The sequence below is a fragment of the Rhinolophus hipposideros genome, assembly GCF_964194185.1.
Source record: "Rhinolophus hipposideros genome assembly, chromosome: X".
In the NCBI taxonomy this organism is placed as follows: Eukaryota; Metazoa; Chordata; class Mammalia; order Chiroptera; family Rhinolophidae; genus Rhinolophus; species Rhinolophus hipposideros.
In genome coordinates, this window is record NC_138046.1 from 73,189,048 (window position 1) to 73,210,030 (window position 20,983).

The 20,983-nt window shown below is 36.3% G+C and overlaps 1 protein-coding gene across 7 annotated transcripts in view; it reads right to left on the minus strand.

Annotated features, from left to right (window-relative positions):
* Positions 1-20,983, minus strand: part of APOOL (apolipoprotein O like) — a 181,970-nt gene that overhangs the window by 149,703 nt on the left and 11,284 nt on the right. For 2 of the 7 annotated variants that reach the window (XM_081042981.1, XM_081042984.1), the window contains exon 2: positions 17,351-17,451. The exons of 4 other annotated variants lie outside the window; for them this stretch is intronic. The gene's annotated coding sequence lies outside the window, so the exon portion shown is untranslated. The remainder of the gene's footprint in view (positions 1-17,350; positions 17,452-20,983) is intronic. One more of the 7 variants, XM_081042980.1, reaches the window with a different exon arrangement.

A 20,983-nucleotide genomic window follows, 5' to 3' on the forward strand; every position in this document is an offset into this window, starting at 1 on the left:
CACAGACAGGATTGAGGGTGAATTTATATCCAAGAAATTGACTATCTACCCCTAATGGGCTATTTTCAATGGGCAATGAGAATAGCAAAAACAACAAAAATTTAAAACTGTTTTAATAATTACATTGTTGGTGCAGTGTTGGCATTTTACTATTAAAGTGCTGCATGTATATTGTAGAATAAGACATTTAAATAAGCTGGCATTTTAAAGATTGGGATTTTCAGTAGGGGAGAAGGATGTGATATTGAAATGAAAACAAAATCTTCTAGTTCTGAATTTGAATAAGAATTATCAGTTGATTATCCTGTATTAATTACCATGATACAGAAAACAGAAGACAGAGAAACGCATAAAAGACACCATGGGAATTCAATAAGGAAATTGAAGAATTCAGAAACTCTATAGGGCAAATATCATGACCTGGTTTCTTCAATAAATAAAGGAAGAGAGATAGAGGGAGAGACTTAAAGATTTAAAATCAATAAATTGCAATGGATCCAAAATACTATTTGGATCCAGAATAAAAAAATGAACTTTTTTATAGATGATGTAATACAGAATTGTACACCTGAAATCTATGTAATTTCACTAACAATTGTCACCCCAATACATTTAAAAAAATGAACTTTAAAAAATTATGACACATTCAGTGATATTTTAACATTAACTAGATTTATTTGACATTAAGGATTTATTGTTAATTTATTTGTGATAAGTTTTTAAAGAGTTCCAGTTTTTTTTTAAGCAATATATACTTATAAATACAGATGAAATCATTCTGGAATTTGCTTCAAAATAATCCAGGGGTTGGATAGAGATGAAACAAGATTGGCCAGGACTCAATAAAGGTTGAAGTTGCATGACAGGCATATACTACATTATATTTTACATATTCTGTTATATTATGCTATATTATTATATGTGACATTTTTCTCTGTACTTTTATAAATGTTTGAAATTTTCCATAATAAAAAATTTAAAAAGACTCCTATGAAACTTAGGATACATCCCATTATAATCTTTCAACAGCATTTTTCAGTTGAAATGAGGATCGAGGAATACTGATAAAAGGCAAGAGCAGAAGAAAGCATTCCAAAAAGAAAGCATCACCAAATTCAATATTCTACTGCTAATCTATTGTCAAGTACAAAAATTAAATAATTAGTATGCCTCTTGTTTACTCCTTATTTTCTATTCTTTCATTCAATTAACACTGTGAAGTTTACTGTACAATTACATTAGGTGCTGAGTTTACAAAGATGATTAAGATATGATACATGTCCTCAAAGAATCACAGTCTAATAGAGAAGACAGTCAGATAATACACAAATTGTCTAGAGTAATGAGCATTATAATGCATGTAGATACACAGTGCTATAGGGGCCAGCAACCTGGATCAGGTCCTTATCTGTCTGGTAGGACAGTAGAAAGAGGACAGACTTGAGAGGTAGGACTAAATTCAAATTCTAGCTATACTACTTACTAGTGGTATTGCTTTGGGCAAGTGATTTGACTGCATATCAATTTCCACATATGTAATATTACCTATCTCACAGGGATGAGCACCGAAAAAGGGCTAATAGATGTTAACTACATATTACCATCACCGTCATCGTCATCATCAAACTCCCAACCAAGAGCCACCATTCAATTCTCATCTATTCCAACCAACTGTAATTACCACTGTCAAACCAAAATAATTCTTTTGTCAGTCAGATTACTACCTTGCTCAAGTAAGTAAGTTGGCCGCCTTTTTCCTAGCACTGTTTAACATCAATCTATATAAGTAGTCTTATTTCCCACCACTGCCCAACTGACACTTATCCTTAGCTTCCAATTGCAATTGCAGTTAATCTGCCACTGGTATCAGTATTTTCTCCCCAAGTAGACTGTTAACTCCTTGGGAACACAGAAGCAATATATACTGCTGAGGAGATGAGATTAGTTCGTTGGCATTGGTGAGACCCTCTGCTAGATACATAAATGCAAACGTCAAAATTCACAAGTTTATGGTTGTATATTTTCTACCTTTGAAGCACCCACTGTATTTTGAATGTTAGTCTAAGTGGCAGCAAGTGCTGTGGCAGGCCATAAGAACTGCATTTCTCCAGTAAAACACTGTCTTTCATGCTTCTTGTCACTGGTCAGTCCTGCATCATATCTTGGCCTCAGCGACTTCCAACCCACAATATTTGGCCTTTGACCAATACAGTTAAAAAAATGACTATGTTTTCTCCACTTCAAAGAAAAGGTAACCATATTTTTGACTCCTGTGGGGTAGGTACAAGCTGGTATAATGGAATATAGCTACTCAACAAGTAACCCATGCAAACAGCCAGACAGACCTTCAAATTCATATTTGTAAGAAAATTCAATTGGCTTGCAATATTGCAAGTGTAAACTGCTTTTAAATATTTGGCTCAAGAACTTAGTGAGTCTATTTCCAGCACCTAATGAGCTGTGACAAACAGATTAGTCATCAAAATTCAGGACAGCCATTAGGAGCTTAATGGAACTTTGCACGCTGCAGTGTCCTTTGATTTGTTCACTTGTAAAGATCTGAGAGGCAATAGTGATATAATGGAAAGAACACCAGGCTGTGAATTGGAAAAGCTGGGTTCTAGTCTGGGCTTTGCTAATAACTCACTATGTCACCTTTTATAAGTAAATTTCCTTTCCTGTGTATTACATTGCCCATTTGTGAAAGGAGGCTGCACCACAAAATGTTCAAAGTTCCTTCTAATTTTGACAATGCATGATTCTAAAGTTCAGTGATAATTTCTGAGTGTATAATTGACTACAGATAACACATTCCCATTTCGTTTCTCTGAAAACCAGAAGGGAAATCACCAATAAACAAGATGATATGGTCAGAATCACTCTTTTACCCACATTGAACATCTTGAATGTGGAGACCACAGAGGGAATGCCAAGCATTTAGAAATAAAAGTCATTTAAACCCACATGTATTAGGTTGGTGCAAAAGTAATTGCGGTTTAAAAGGTTAAAAATAATTGCAAAAACCGCAATTACTTTTGCACCAATCTAATACAATTAAAAATTACTTCCTAGCTAAATAAATGAAAGCTTCATCCTAAAGACATTTCTTTTTAATAGAGATAGTGTCAGTATGTGTGAAGGAAAGGAAGCACTTGAAAGGATAGGAGAAATGGAGAATTCTTACTAAACACAATAAATGCAGTAAAATAATAATTACAGTCTGATTAGCAACCTGTAAGTTTCACTGTTCAGATCCAGTAACGCCGCTGACTTGGGCATCGGGACAATTGTGTTTAGTTTTAGCTCTGTTCTTGAACAACTATGTAATTTCTGGTTAGTTATGCTACCTCTCTGGGCCAAAGTTTCCTTATTTTTAAAATGAAAGACCTTGAATAGATAATTTCTCAGGATCCTTAGAAGTGTACTGTCCAATATGGTAGATGGTATTTACATGTGCTATTTAAATTTATATATTTCAATTACTTAAAATAAAATTTAAAAGTCAGTTCTTTAATCCCCCTAACCATATTTCAAGGCCTCAACAGATACATGTGACTCTAGTGGTTAACATACTGGACAACACAGAAATAGATAATTTACATCACTGAAGAAAGTTTTATTGGACAGCACTGCCTTAGAGCTCCAACCTTTATGTTTTTCTTATGATTATATCTAAAAGAAGATGAGATATATGCATTCCCATGTTTATCGCAGCATTATTCACAATAGCCAAGATGTGGAAACAGCCCAAACGCCCATCAACGAATGAATGATAAAAAATACATATATAATATGTTGTCACGCAGCAGCCTAACTGTCTGTCCCCTCGTGCCTATCTCTAAAGAAAGAAGAGTCTGTGAGACTGTTCCTTTCAGGGACTTTGCTTCACCTTTGTGCTTACACTTCATGTCTCTCTGTTTGGCCCCCAAAAGATGGTTGGTCAGCCAATGACAGGTAAGATTCCTCAGGGGAAGAACACCCCAAGCCAGGCGGAACCGTGTGGGGACCACCAGGAGAACTCACAGGGTCGATAGAGGTGGGCACAGCCCCCCACATTCCCTCGGCTAAGGAGAGCTTCTGCCTATGTGTATGTGGCTGTATTCCTTCCCACAACCTGCTTGGGACGTGAGTCAATGACGTGATAACATCAGTTCTCCTTCCATTCTTATCAATAAGTTTCAGCATAAAGGATTTGTCCCTGGGGAGGCACATACCGTAATTGTTAAGACATCATGGGACTTTCGATTCCGGCTGTTTGCAGGCAAGGGTCATTGATTTGAATCAGTTTTCTGGTATGATGTATGAGACTCACAGACCGTGGAGAAAACAATACTACTTCCTTGTGTGTATATCAATAGAAGCTACAAGGAGACCCGATTCGGGGCTCTCAGTCCTTTGAGGCTGGGAAACCCTTGGCCCCCTTTTTCATAACTTTCTTAATTTCTGTTTCTTTCTTAACTCTTCGCTGCCCCTTCTCATTCTCTCGCTGCCTGTGTTGCACTGGACGCGACGATAATATAATACACATATAGTGAAATATTATTCAGCTATGAGAAAGAATAACAACCTACCATTTGCAACAACATGGATGGACCCTGAGCACATTATTCTAAGTGAGATAAGTCAAAGACAATTACTGTATGCTATCACTTATATGTGGAATCTAAAAAAGTAAAACCTTTAAAAATCAGAGAGTAAACTGGTGGTTACCAGTGGATGAGGGGGGATAAGAGTGATGGTGTTTTAGGATAAAAACTTGTAACAAGCAGTATACGTGTCATAGAAATCTAAACAGTATAATAAATATAGAAAACAATACTGCACTATAATTATGTAATGTGACAAATATTGTTATATTGGCAATCATATTACAATATATAAACATATCAAAGTAACAGGCTGAACACCTTAAACTTTCACAATGTTACATGTCAAATTTATTCAATAAAAAGAACAGATTAAATTTTTACTTGATTTTTGCTTTCAAACATACCAATTTTAGCTCTATATCCATCTATTCAGGGCACCTATGCTGACCTGAAGACAGCAGAAGACCTGGATGTTGTTTATGCCACGGCAGTGGAATATAATGGCATTATACTTTCAATAAAATAAAAGGAAAATATGAAAAGTAAAAGGAAAATATGAAAATTTTATCCTTCTATAGGAACAGTTCTGGAAAACGGTCTAAACCTATATATCAGAGAATAGTCTCATAAAATCATAAAAACAAACATATCATATACATTTTATTTACATTTTCCCATTCTTTACACAAAGATTAGTCAAACACTATGCTAGGTACTAGGAATAAAAACATAAAAAAAAGATATGCTCCTACCTTCTCCAAACCCCATCTCGGGAAATTCAACATCACTTTTCTAGCCTTGTCTCTATTCGCTGTTCTCTTTTAGGAATTCTTTGATGTAGCTAAACTCAAGCAGTTGTCTTTCTCCATGTCATTATCCTCAGGAATACCCTCTCTACTGAACTTCTGGCCATTCTTAGGAACTACTAGATATGGCACTCTTCATGTAGTCTTTCCTAACCCTCTAGTTAGATTCGTTTTCTCACTCTGTTTTGAACCCCATAGATTCCATTTTCCTTGAGGACAATAACTGTATCGCAGCAGTATTGTAGCCAATTTACCCCAGCCTTGTATCAAGTACATGTGTTAGTATAAATTAATGAAAGAAGATCAGATCAAAGTAACCTATCTTTGAACAAATGTAAGTTGTAAGGTCTGAAATACGAAGTAATCATATTTATCCATCCTTTAGAATTTTGTTTGGCTTAAAAATCATCACCACTTTTCTAAAGTGTTAAATTTAGAGGAGGGGGTAACAATAAGATATTCAAGATAACCTCTCTGTTTATATATAATATGTCATTCCATAGGTTTAAAGTTGAAATAAGCCAGCTTTATGATTCAAACATGCCTCTCTCTAAAATTTGTTATAGTTTAAAACACAAGGCTTATGAAATACAAACATGGTTAAATATAGTAAGTCATCAAAAGTGCAAATAAAACCAAAATCTATTAGAGATCATTTTGTTGATTTATTTGACACAAAAACTGTCAAATCATATATTTGCTTATTTTTGCCTCAGCCCTGAAATGATATTTTTATTAAAAATAAAAACAAAAAAGTATCAACTGGGAAAAATTTTAAAGCCCGTTACTTTCACTACAAACATAAGGCTGCTTTCTGTGGTAGTTATCCACTATCATCAAGCATTTTTCTATAATAATATTCATGAAAATATTTGAATAGCAGTTTTATTCTACTTTAACAAGACTATGGGGACACACGATGAGCAAGTACAATCCCAAGCTGAAATGGGGGAAGGGAAGCAAAATTGTGCAATAAAAGATATTTTATCCCCAATAACACCAAACTTGACTAATGTTAAGATTTAAAAAATTTAAACATATACATGAACATATGTATTCCCTTAAATTCCTATGCTGCAGCCCTAACCCCTATTGTGATGGTATTAAGAGATGGGGCCTTTGGGAGGTGATTAAGTTTCGAATAAGTCATAAGGGTGGGGATTACACCATAATGAGATTAGTGTTTTTACAAGAAGAGGAAGAGCTCTCTTTCCTCCTCCAGATCATGAACAAAGAAGACATTACATGAACACACAGTTTGATGGCGGCAGTCAGCAAACCAGGAAGCGAGCCCCCATCAAGAACCAAATCTGGACTTTCTATCACTGGATTTGTCAGATTTATAATAGAGCCTCCTTTTTTTCTGTCTGCAGCCCCATGGGGGTTTATTTTTTTCACATAACAAGAATTCTGGAGGTTAGCAATGGTGACGTCATAAGAATGGTGGCAGCGAGGCAGACTTCTTGAGTTCTCTTTCAGAACTTACCATAAGTTGAACATCTATAACCCATCAAAGGACTCTCTGCTCATCACACAGAACAGCTAAGAGACTCATATGAGCATTGCTTGAAGGTGCGCAAACTGGGTGAGCAGGGGAAGAGGCAAGGGAGCAGAGTGGAGACGCAGCCTGCATCCATGGCTGCGGAGACACAGGAGGTCCCAGCACACAACAGAGACCACAAGAGCCAGGAGGTGGGCTCTTTCCCCACGTCACACAGCTGATTTCTCCTGCTGAGAAACCAGCATATACAGAATTTGAGGCAGTAACCTCAGCTGAGACCTCCAGCTGGGCCCTAGGTCAGACAAAGAACATAAACACCATAACTGGGTCCCTCACACCCCATTCTCCCAATCTTACCCCCGCCCTTCCAAAGACTCAAGCTGGCCCCTGAACTGAGGAGTAGTGTCAGATTACAGAGGAGCCATAGAGCTCAGGATCTGGGAAGACCCCGGAGCAGCTCTGACCCAGGGAAGAGGCTGGGAAGAGTGTGACACTGCTGGGGTGGGAGAGAGGACTCCCCCATACCCAGCCCCTACCTTTTCTGGCCTGCCTACGGCAGGGCAATTACAACTGTGGAGACACACCCAGGGGTCAACAGCAGGCAACAGACGGGCTTTCAGCAGCTCAGAAATCTCCCGACCTACACACACACACACACACACACACACACACACACACACACACACGGAAGTGCGTAAGACTCAAGAGACCTGGGCACAGAGCTGGCTGTGTTACTTCTCAGTGCTCATATGTGCAGGCAAGAGAAGAAACTGCACTGACTTTGTAAAAACTACCATCCAGACCCCTTAGCCCCACTCATCTAGAACTGCAATGCCAGGGTCACTCTGGGCACCAGGTGACCGGCTCTGCCTGCACAATATACAGAGAACTCTTTGGTACAGCAGAGGACAACCTGGAAATTACTTGGTGGGCTTAAGCCAAGACTAGCGCTGCTTATTTTGTTTTCTTTTGTTTTTGTATTTTTGATATTTTTTCCTTTGTTAAGTGTGGGTTCTCCGTTGTTTTTACCTGTGAGTGTATTTGGTTTTTTCTTTCTTGTTCTTGTCCTTGCTGTTGTGCATTGTGATTTGCTTTGTTCTGCAATTGCCCTACACCAGGGCCCAGCCCAAGAGGCACAAGACTCAACACAGCCAGAGGCCAACTCCAGACCAAACCAGAGTATTACTGGGTTTGACCTACAAGTCACACACCCAAAGGGAATTCTCTACAGGCACAAGAACCCATAAGGCCAAACCACATTTAAGCGGTTAACCCTCACGCAGCAGAACACCCTGCAGTGGGCAGAGCAAAGTCTCACAACTAGTCAGCCTAGGAGTTAACCCCACCTACTCACAAGCGAAAAGCAATTAAAGATCTTCTTTAACAGGACAATATACACAACGCAACAGTCACTTTTGGAGCACACGCAGAGGAGAAGAACGGAGTAGTGTAAGTCAAACATAAAGGACACATACTACATAAGATAACCCACCAAGAGCTAAGAACTCTAGGGGATCTACCTAACACATCGAAGCAAACACAGAGAGTGAGTCAGAATGGGGAAACAAAGAAACATGTCCCAAATAAAAGAACAGAAGAAACCTCCAGAAATGGAACCAAATGAAACAGAGGTAACCAACCTATCAGAGACAGAGTTCAGAACACTGATGATAAGAATGTTTAAGGAGATGAGAGACGACATAAAGAAGGATGGAGAAATCATACTAAACAACCAGTTAGAAATAAATAAAACAATTACTGAAATAAAGAACTCACTTGAAGGAATTACTATCAGGTTAGACAAGGCAGAGGATCGAATCAGTGACTTAGAAGACAAGTTAGCAGAGATCACCCAAACGGAACAACAAAAAGAAAAAGAATAAAAAAAACAATGAGAATGGTTTAAGAGACCTCTGGGATAACATCAAGCACAACAACATGCACATTATAGGAATACCAGAAGGTGAAGAGAGGGAGCAAGGGATTGAGAACATATTTGAAGTAATAATGTCCAAAACTTCCCTAACCTGGTGAAGGATACCCACATAAAAACCCAGGAAGTGCAGAAAGTTCCAACTAGGATAAACACAAACAGGCCCACACCAAGACACATTATAGTTAAAATGGTAAAGGTCAAAGACAAAGAGAGAATCCTAAAAGCAGCAAGCAAAAGACAGAGGCTTACATACAAGGGAACTCCTATAAGACTATCAAACGACTTTTACACAGAAACATTGTAGAGCAGGAGGGAGTGGCAGGAGATACTCAAAGTGATGGAACAAAAAGGCCTACAATCTAGATTGCTTTCTCCAGCAAGGCTCTCATTTAAAATTGAAGGAGAGATAAAGAGCTTCCCAGAAAAGAATAAGTTAAAGGAATTTATTACCACTAAGCCTGCATGTTTGAGCTTCTGTAAACAGAAGATGAAAACTAACTACAAATAAAAAAATGGCAATAGCTATGTACCTATCAATAATCACTTTAAATGTAAATGGATTAAATGCTCCAATCAAAAGACATAGGATGGCTGAGTGGATAAGAAAGCAAGACCCTAGTATATGCTGTATACAAGAGACTCACCTCAGATCAAAAGACACATACAAGCTGAAAATGAAGGGTTGGAATAAGACATTTTATGCAAATAGAAATGAGAAAAAAGCTGGAGTTGCAATACTTATACTTAACAATATAGACTTTAAAATGAATACTACATTAAAAGACAAAAATGGGTACTACATAATAAATGAATCGACCTGACAAGAAGACATAACCCGAGTGAACATTTATGCACCCAACATAGGAACACTTAAATACATAAAACAGATATTGACTGACATAAAGACAGAGATCAACAGTAACACTATCATAGTAGGGGACTTCAACACACCTCTGACAACAAGGGACAGGTCTTCCACAAAGAAAATCAGTATGAAAATAATGGCCTTATATAACACATTGGACCAGTTGGATTTAATCGATATTTTCAGAGCATTTCACCCTAAAGCTGCAGAATAGACATTCTTCACAAGCGCACATGGAACATTTTCCAAGATAGACCATTTGTTAGGCCACAAAACAAGTCTTGATAAATTTAAGAAAGCTAAAATCATACCAATTGTATTCTCTGACCACAGTGCTATGAAATTAGAAATCAGCTACAGGAAAAAAACTGGAAGACACACCAATTCATGGAGGCTGAATAACATGTTACTAAATAATGAATGGGTTAACCATGAGATCAAGGAAGAAATCAAAAGATATCTCGAGACAAACGAAAATGAAAACACGATGACCCAAAATCTATGGGATGCCGTGAAAGCAGTCCTAAGAGGGAAATTCATAGCATTGCAGGCCTACCTAAACAAACAAGAAAAATCAGTAATCAACAGTTTATCTTCACACTTAAGGGATCTGAAAAAGGAAGAGCAAAATAAGCCCAAAGGGAGTACAAGGAAGGAGATAATAAAGATTAGAGTGGAAATAAATGAAATAGAGACCAGAAAAATAATACAAAAGACTAATGAATCCAAGAGCTAGTTTTTAGAGAAGATAAACAAAATCTACAAACCTTTATCCAGACTCATCACACACAAAAAAAAGAGTGGCCAAATTAATAAAATCAGATATCTCAAATATATGGTGATGGAAGGAGAACTGACTCTGGGTGGTGAACACACAATGTGATTTATAGATGAGGTAATACAGAATTGTACACCTGAAATCTATGTAACTTTACTAACAATTATCACCCCAATAAACTTTAAATAAATAAATAAATAAATAAATAAATAAATAAATAAATCAGAAATGAAAGAGGAGAAATAAAGAACAAAAGTTTTGTATTTTTGTTCAAAATACAAAATATATTAAACAATTTTGTACATTTGAACAATTGAATTTTGAGTTGTTCAATTCAATTGAAAAATTGAATTGAATTTTGTACAACTGAACAATTTTTTGAACAATTTTATGAATACAAAAAATTTTGAAAATACAAAATTTTTGAACCTGAATAGACTGATTACCACCAGGGAAATTGAATCGGTAATCAACAAGCTCCCAACAATCAATAGCCCTGGACCAGATGGCTTTATACGTGAATTCTACAAAATATTCAAAATGAACTATCACATATTCTCCTCAAGCTATTCCAAAAAATCCAGAAGGAAGGAAGGCTCCCAAACACATTTTACAAGGCCACTATCACCCTGATCCCAAAATCAGACAAAGGCACTACAAAAAAAAAAAAAAGAAAGAAAACTACAGGCCAATATCTCTAATGAACATAGATGTAAAAATCCTCAACAAAATATTAGCAAACAGAATTCAGCAATACATTAAAAAGATCATACACCACGATCAAGTGGGATTCATTTCTGTTATGCAAGGGTGGTTCAACATCGAAAATCAATTAATGTGATACACCACATTAACAAAAGGAAAAATAAAAATCACATGATCATATCAATAGATGCAGAAAAAGCATTTGACAAAATCCAGCAGCTATTTATGATAAAAACCCTTAAGAAAGTGGGAATAGAGGGACCACATCTCAACATAATAAAGGCCATATATGATAAACCCACAGCTAACATCATACTCAATGGGGAAAAGCTAAAACCATTCCCCTCACGATCAGGAACAAGGCAAGGTTGCCCACTTTCTCCACTTCTATTCAACATAGTGCTGGAAGTTCTAGCCACAGCAATCAGACAAGAAAAAGAAATAAAAGGCATCCAAATCGGTAAGGAGGAAGTAAAATTGTCGTTATATGCAGATGACATGATACTATATATAGAGAACCCTAAAGACTCCACCAAGAAACTATTAGAGCTGATAAATGTATTTAGTAAAGTAGCAGGATACAAAATTAATATTCAGAAATCAGTTGCATTTGTATGTACTAATAATAAAATATCAGAAGGAGAAATTAAGAAAATCCCATTTACAATTGCTTCAAAGACTATAAAATACTTAGGAATAAATTTAACCAAAGAAGTAAAAGATCTGTACTCAGAAAATTATAAGATATAGAAAAGAGAAATTAAAGAAAATGCAAATAGATGGAAACACATTCCATGCTCACGAATAGGAAGAATCAGTATCGTTAAAACGTCCATACTGCCTAAGGCAATATACAGATTCAATGCAATTCCTATCAAGCTATCAGGGACATTTTTCACAGAAATAGAACATATGATCCTAAAATTTATATGGAACCATAAAACACCCCGGATAGCCTCGGCAATCTTGAGAAATAGAACAAAGTGTGAGATATAATGATACCTGACATCAAATTATACTACAAGGCTACAGTAATCAAAACAGCATGATATTGGCATAAAAACCACAGAGACACCTAGATCAATACAACAGAATAGAGAACACAGAAATAAACCGATGCCTACATGGTCATTTAATCTATGACAATGGAAGCAAGGCTTTATAATGGGGTAAAGACAGCCTATTCAATAAATGGTGCTGGGAAACCTGGACAAACACATGCAAAAAAATGAAGCTGGATCACCTCCTTACACCATATACTAGAATAAATTCAAAATGGATTAAAGACTTAAATGTAAGATCTGAAACCATAAAACTCCTAGAAGAAAATATAGGAAGAAACTTTAAAGACATTACCTGGAGTAAGATTTTTACTGACATCTCCCCTCTGGCAGGGAAGTAAGAGAAAAAATAAACATGTGGGATTACATCAAACTAAAAAGTTTTTTCACGGCAAAGAAAACCATCAATAAAACGAAAAGGGATCCTACTGAATGGGAGATCATATTTATCAATGATATATCTGATAAGGGGTTAATATCCAAAATTTATAAAAAACTTACTCAACTGAACTCCAAAAAAACAAACAACCCAATTAAAAAATGGGCAGAGGACATGAAGAGACATTTTTCTAAAGAGGACATACAGAAGGCAAAGAGACACATGAAAAAATGTTCAACCTCAATAATCATTAGAGAAATGCAAATAAAAACCACAAAGAGATAACACCTCACCCCAGTCAAAATGGCTATCATCAATAAATCAACAAACAACAAGTGCTGGTGAGGATGTGGAGAAAAGGGAAACCTTGTGCACTCTTGGTAGGATTGCAGATTGGTGCAGCCACTATGGAAAACAATATGGAGGTATCTGAAACACCTGAAAATGGAACTACCTTATGATCCATCAAATCTAACTGGAGAAATCTAAATCTCTAATTCAAAACAATGTATGCAATAGTTTAGTGGTTACCAGAGGGTAAGGGAGTGGGGGTTGGGAGATGAGGGTAAGGGGGATGAAATATACAGTGATGGAAGGAGAACTGACTCTGGGTGGTGAACACACAATGGGATTTATAGATGATGTAGTTCAGAATTGTACACCTGAAATCTGTGTAATTTCACTAACAATCGTCACCCCAATAAATAAAAACAATGTATGCAGCCCGATGTTTATTGCAGCACTATACACAGTAACAAACACATGGAAACAATCGAAATGCCCATCGGTAGACGACTTGATTAGGAAACTGTGGTACATTTATACAATGGAGTATTACGCAGCCATAAAGAATGAACTCTTACCATTTGCAACAATATGCATGAACCTAGAGAACATTATGCTAAGTGAAATAAGTCAGAGAGAGAAAGACAAATACCATATGATCTAACTTATATGCAGAATCTAAAGAAAAGAATAAGTGAATGAACTAATCAGAAACAGTCTCAGAGATATAGAGGAAAAACTGAGGGTTGCTAGATGGGAGGGGTGTTGGGGATAAGGGGGAAGGTGAGGGGATTAGAAAACAGTCGGTAACCACAAGATTGCCCCGGGGATACGAAAGTCAATTTGGGGAATATAATCAATAATGTTGTAATGTTGTAAAGATTTTGTAGGGTATCCAATGGACACTTATCTCGTTAGGGACACCGCCTCAGGGATGATGTAGATGCCTGATCACTGCACTGTACACCTGAAGCTGAAGCTGAACAATAATGAATGTCAACTACAATTTTATATATATATACATATATATATATGTATATATATATACATATATATACATATGTATGTGTATATATATGTATATATACATATATATATAATATATACACACACATATATATATATATATATGTATAGTTACAAGAAGTGGAGTACAGCATTAGGAATAGAGATAGTGGAAATGTAATAGCTGTATGCGATGTCAGAGTGGTAGTAAATGGGGAGAGGGGGGTCATCACTGTGTGAGGGATATAAATGATAAATGTCTATTACATTGTTTTGTACACCTGAAACTAATTTAGAAAAGATAGCAACACTGTTGCAAAAAAAAAAAAAAAAAAAAAAAAGAACCAAATCTGCAGGCACCTTGATCTTGGACTTATCAGTCTTCAGAACTCTGAGACGTAAATGTCTGTTTTTTAAGCCACCCAGTCTGTGGCATTTTGTTAAGTAACCAGACCTGACTAAAATATATGATGTGACTTCAAAATAAGGAGATTAATTTTCCTTTGGCTTTTCGAAATCTGTCTCTTTCACAAAACATGCTTATTAAAAGGTACATTGTGACCTGAGCTATCTAGAATTTTTAGGCATCTAGAGGAGTTCTAAAACCTGGGGAGGGGAAAAAAGGCCTCATATTCAGAATCTCTTGTGGCCAAACAGCTGTCCCTGAACAGCCAGCAACCAACAAAAAGAGAAGAACCAGGGCTGAATATTATAGGCACGGGCATTCCAATTGACTACTTGTGTTTGTAAAAGGCTAGATTTATCATACAAAAGTCAAGAAGTAGAAGAAGTAACAAGAAATACAAGAAATAAGTAAGAATTGTAGCAAAGTGAAAGATAGTAGCAGAGGCATACACTGTGGTCAGCGAAGAAAGAGAACCAGCAATGAAGTTACAAATAATGGAACAGCTCTGCAATCTGGTAGCAATGCCTGTGCTGTCTGTACCTTAATACAGTAACAGCCCTGAAAACACAAGGGCTTCCTGAATACAGGTGTTCTGTATTTAAGAAGCACTTACTACAGTGTTTCCCCCAAAATAAGACCTAGCCGGACAATCAGCTCTAATGCGTCTTTTGGAGCAAAAATTAATATAAGATCCATCATTATATTACATTAATTATATCATACCTGGTCTTATAGTAAAATAACACCGGGTCTATTATTTTTTGCTCCAAAAGATGCATTGTCTGGCTAGGTTAGACAGCTGATTGTCTGGCTAGGTCTTATTTTGGGGGAAACATGGTACGTGCCAGGTCCTTTACCTATACTGAGTGTTTTAATCTTCACAACAATCCAATATAGCAGTTATCATTTAGGATGCTTTTGTTTAAAAGCAACTCAAGCTGGCTTCAACAATGAAAAAATATTATTCTCTCATACAATACGAAGTGTAGAAGTAGGCAAAACTTCAGGATTGACTGACTCACTGACTTATGAAGATTTCAGGTTCTTCCATCTCTCTGTTCTGTTGCCCACATTAAAAACACCATTGTATACCAGAGGGTAAGGGTGGAGGAGGGTGGTAGTTGAGGGTCAAAGGGATCAAATATATGGTGATGAAAGGAGAACTGACTCTGGGTGGTGAACACACAATGTGATATATTGATGATGTATTATAGAATTGTACACCTTAAATCTATGTAACTTTACTAACCATTGTCACCCCAATAAACTTTAAAAAACCCACCATTTTACTTTACTATTTTATTATTTTAATTGAACTTATTGGGATGACATTGGTTAGTAAAATTATACCGTAGTACCTCAGTTTTCAAACGTCTCCATTGACGAACATTTCGGTTTACAAACGCCATAAACCTGGAAGTAAATGCTTTGGTTTTCGAACACGCCTCGGAAGTCGAACATGTCACGTGGCTTCCACTGAGTGCAAGATCCTGAGGCGTAGCTGTCGGCTGTTTTTGAACATTTCAGAACTTGAACAGTCTTCCAGAATGGATTATGTTCGAAAACCGAGGTATCACTGTATAGGTTTCAAGTGTACATTTCTACAATTCATCATCTACATACTGCATTGTGTATTAACCATCCAGTGTCAGTTCTCCTTCCATCACCATATATTTGACCCCATTTACCTTCTTCTACCATCCACCCTCTCTCTTACACTCTGGTAACCACTAAATTGTTGTCTGTGTCTATGAGTTTTTGTTTGTCTTGTTCATTTGTTGCGTTTAGTTTTAGTTCCCACATATGAGTGAAATCATAGGGTTCTCGACTTTTTCTGACTTATTTCGCTCAGCATAATATCAAGATTCATCCATGTTGTCACAGATGGCACTATTTCATGTTACGGCATTTCAAATAGTGCATAGCATCTGGTCCTTTCTTGGGAATTAAATATTAAGAAACACTAAGAGAAAGCAGTGACCTATAGCACACCTGTAAATGTGAAATAATCTAAAGATGAATGTGCTGACAACACAATTCTTGTGCTCTAATACATTAGTAACAGGAAAAGGGTAAGTAATATTTTTGAATTCGTACTACGCATCAGAAAGTATTTTATGTTAATGGTGCAGAATACATAATATGTAATATTTTCAATGGGGCAGAGAAGTGTATAAGGACACAAGCATCAGGTGTGACCTTTGGAGGGCAGAAAAACCCTTGGAAAAAAGATGCCTGTGGTTTATGGAGTATGTTGCATTGCCCACAAAGTTAAGAAGTTACATATATTTTATTTCACATTTATGGGAAAAAAAGCAAATGGCACCAAAGACCTTTTCAAGATAGCATATTCTAAGACTATTTCTATGTTCAATACTCATTTAGGTTAACTATTTATATTTGCATATTCATTAAGAATAACAGCTACAACATATCATAATTGTCAAAGTTAAATAATGAAGACACTGAATGATGAAGATTGGGTGAAAACTCTGGTTTAAGATGGACTGAGATATAATCTTCATCAAAATTAAAGCTCCAGCACTAATTAAAAAGCCAATCTTAAATTAGCGAGACTAACTGCCCAGCCCAGCGTGACTTGGACAGATATGGTTTCTACTGTATTATTATAGAACATAAATGTTAAAACTCTTCAAGCACCAAGTGCTTTAATTATGTTGTATGAAAGAACAAAATTATTTTGGAATTTCTGAGCACTCAGTAATTATGATTATTACTGAGTAACACCCTAAATGCCAAAAGTTTATCTTAGATAAAAAATTAAGTAGAAAATTAAAAATAAAAACACATATAGGGAATATTGCAGTTACACAAATAACCATTTAAAAAATTCTCCACAAATGGCACAACAGATTGACATAATTTAACTTTACTCAGTTTATGGTAATCAGGGAAAAATACTAACCATTGTCAAAAGCAGTAACTGAATTAAAAAAAAAAAAACCCAACACCTCCCTTTACATACACATACACATATGTGCTATCTACAGGAAAGAAATTAGGTTATACCTACCTTGTGGGGATGTGGAAAAGGAATGCTGAGAGCATTCTGTTCACTTGGGAAGACAGTGAAACTCCAATGAGGCTTTGCAGGAAGAACTAAGGACCTCAAAACTAAGTAATAAAATAATCCACAGGTTTAAATAAAACTGTATACATAGGTAATCTAAAAAGTTCTTTTATTTAACATACATTGAATGCCTATGTGCCCAGCATTTGTGGAGGCAAATGATGACTAAAGGTCCTAAAGCTAACCTGAAATTTTAAGACTGATTCAGTGGTCTTAACTTTTTGAGAATATAATGAAAATTATGAACTATGGTCCTCCAAAATTCAGTTACTCTGAAAATTTTGTACATGCTTGCAGGCCCCTCACTGAAGCATTTGAAGACCCAATCCATCCAACCCCACCACAACTAAAATTTATCACAAGTACATTTTGTCCTGATAACATATAAATACCTTAAGGAAAATTTCTCTTATTAAAATTTTCTCATAGGAATGTTCTAAGAATAAAATACTATAATAGATGAAAATGTTATAAACGGCTTAGTGCTAGATAAATGGATGTTAGTATCTCTATAATACATTTCTTAACTAAACTTCAACCTTCTGAAGGCTGTACCTGGGTGGACAACAGAGCAAGCCTGATTCTTTCTTAGTGGAAATAGCATTCTACTTTGTGCCTTGACAAAATTTCTTGGTCAAATTAATGTGATGAGTATTATACTACATCAAATAAATACTTTAAAATACAATGCTTTTTATTTAAATTGATGTATTTTTAGCTAGAATGGTCTATAATACCTTGATAAAGGAATCCGTTATGGAAAATATTCTTTTAAATTGCAATTGCTTAAATATACATTCTTAAACACCTCATTTTATGGAGAAGAAAAGATCTAGAAATGGAGGGAGTTGCAATGGTATGTGAAGTTCCTTTTTCAGTGGGGCTGTTGTCTGAGGGGCTATTCACAAGAAAAAATCTCATCACCATAAGGCTGTTTATGACTCTAGATAACTAGACTTAGGTGGGGAAGGGAGGGAAGTTACAGTCTGCCATCCCTGGTAAAGGAAAAAGCAGCTTACCCATCTCCAGTTGCTCTCATTTTTTGCTCCGTCTTCACCTCTTTCCCACACCCCTTCATTTTTTTCAGAAAGTATTCGTTCCAATTGTTTTTCATTCCTTATATTACCTCTACTTTTTTCTTCTTCCTCCTTTTCCCTCCCTGGTTGATCTGAAGGGAGGACTATGATTGCCTATATCTGTACTGTTTTTTTTTTTTCTGGGTGATTCCCTTTGTCCACAGATACAATGTACAAATATTCCTGAGGAAAATAAACACAGGGGCATAACTATACAAGTGACAACGTTTAGCCTCTTCTGAAATAGCAGGTAGGAGATGGGAGGGCCACAAATTGGCTTGAAAGAGAAAGCACTGCCCCTGAATAAACTAATGATATTGAATCCAACATAAAATGGTAAAAGTGAGACTGGGTTCAAAAGATAGGGCTGCGTTTCAGGCATATCACCTTCTTTGTACTTGAGTTTCAGTCTCAGAATGCCAAAGGACCTTCAAGGTCTCTGGTACAACCATTCTTGATGCTTGAAGCCCTTCAATAACACCACTAAGTGACCTCACAGCCCGTGTACGACCCCCTTCAGCAACGGGAAACTCCACTAATAGATCATTCCATCTTTCTACAACTCTATGAGAAATGTCTTCCATAGACTAAACTGAAAGACATGTCCATAGAATTTTTACTGGGCCTGGTTCCACTCCCTTGGGTCATATAGCACAGATCCAGCCACTCTTGCCCATGAAAAAATACTTTAATTCCCCTTCACTGGCTTCTGGAATGCACCCGTGTCTCTTGTACTGTTTTCCAAGGGTAATAAAGTTTCTGACAATGACAAGTACCATTGAACACATCTTCTGCTTGAAGAGATACTAGTGTCTTTTTTTCCCAACTCAAACTGAAACAAGAAAAGGTGCTAATGTTTTGTTTTGTAGCTATAGCCTAAGAGCTATTTCTTGACAGCAACATAAGTCTTACGCAAGAGTGCCCTGGTTTAGAGTAATCACCAGTGAGTCACTAACAGAACATCTGTACATATAGCATCGTGCTTATTTTCTTCAGGAAATGAGTGGGTGACTCAACTCTAAGAGAATAAACCATCATTAAGTCCACTGAGAACAGCAGAGTCTCTCAGCTACGGCATCACTTGTTATGCTGGTACACGAAAAGCAGATACTTTGCTGGAATAGGAAATTAAAAAACTTTATGACTGTTTTTTCTCACAAAATATTTTAAAATGACACTATTGAAGAACACATAATCCAACTACACAAATGTCTCTGTATCATTTGGGCCTTCCGTGTCAGCATTTCCAACAGTGTACTTCAAAGGACTGAAATGCTAAGATCAAAAATAAAGAGCCCGTGGAAAAGCTATAGGGGTAAAACAGCCACAAACTATAAAGCCTTCAGTATCTCAATCCTCAAAAGTTTGGGAATCTATTATGCTTTAAATTACACGCTTATCTGTTGGGCTTTCATAGAAGATCCATGAAAATGGTACTCTCATTCACAGTCCACTAGAATTTTACCTCCTTCAATGTGGGTTATTCTTAAAGAAACTTTTCTTAAGTTATGAAAACGATTTTATGTTTCACAGGATAGTTTTTGAGTAAATTTCTACAATAACCTCAGCATTCAAATTTCTATCTTGGTGTGTCTGAATGAGGAAGAGAGAAATGAGAACATTTTATATATAAAGGATATGGTAACCAAATAAATACATTTTATACTTCTAAGGATTATTTATGCCATTAAAAAGATCAGAGTAACCATCGAGGGTCTAAAAGAAATAAAAATAAATATAAGAAGAAATGAGGCTATAAACAAATAATTTTAATGAACATTGATAAATTTTTATTTAATAAAAATTTTAATAAAAATTGACACCAACAAATTTCTACTTGCTTGAGACAACTGATGTTCACTGTCATGAAAAAAAGGTTATCAACCACTGATTTGAAAGAGGTGTGACTTAAATTGGGATCTGAAGGTCACAAGAAATATGGCATGATACTATGTGCTAGGAATATAAAGATTCTTTTAAATACTAAGAATAACAACAGCAGCTAGAAATTATTGGACATTTGCTATAGCCTGGGATAGTGTTGTTCATACCATATATTACCTACTTGGTATTTCCAAGTATAAAACCCTAGGAAATAAGTACTATTCTTATTCTAATTGTTCAGATAAGAAAATTGAGGTTTAGACAGAGTAAGTGATTTGCTCAGTCACACAGCCAGTAGTATATATGGCAGAGCAAGGAAACTCTCACAGGAGTCCAAGAAGACTTGCAGAACAGCATTATTCATAATTATTTATAATATTTATAATATTGGCAACCAGTGCAGATAAAGACCCAAGAAAAGTCGGCTCTCTCTAGCCAAAAGACCAGGAAAGAGGTGGTCCAGCAAGACATAAAACTTTTAAACAACAGCCACTCTACGGTAGCCAAACATCACAGACAAAACTGAGGCCATACCTTCACCCCTACAAGTAAAAGCTGAGGGGAGAGCCTAGACTTCCACCCTGGCTAGGCTGAAATAAGGCATTCTTACACTCCC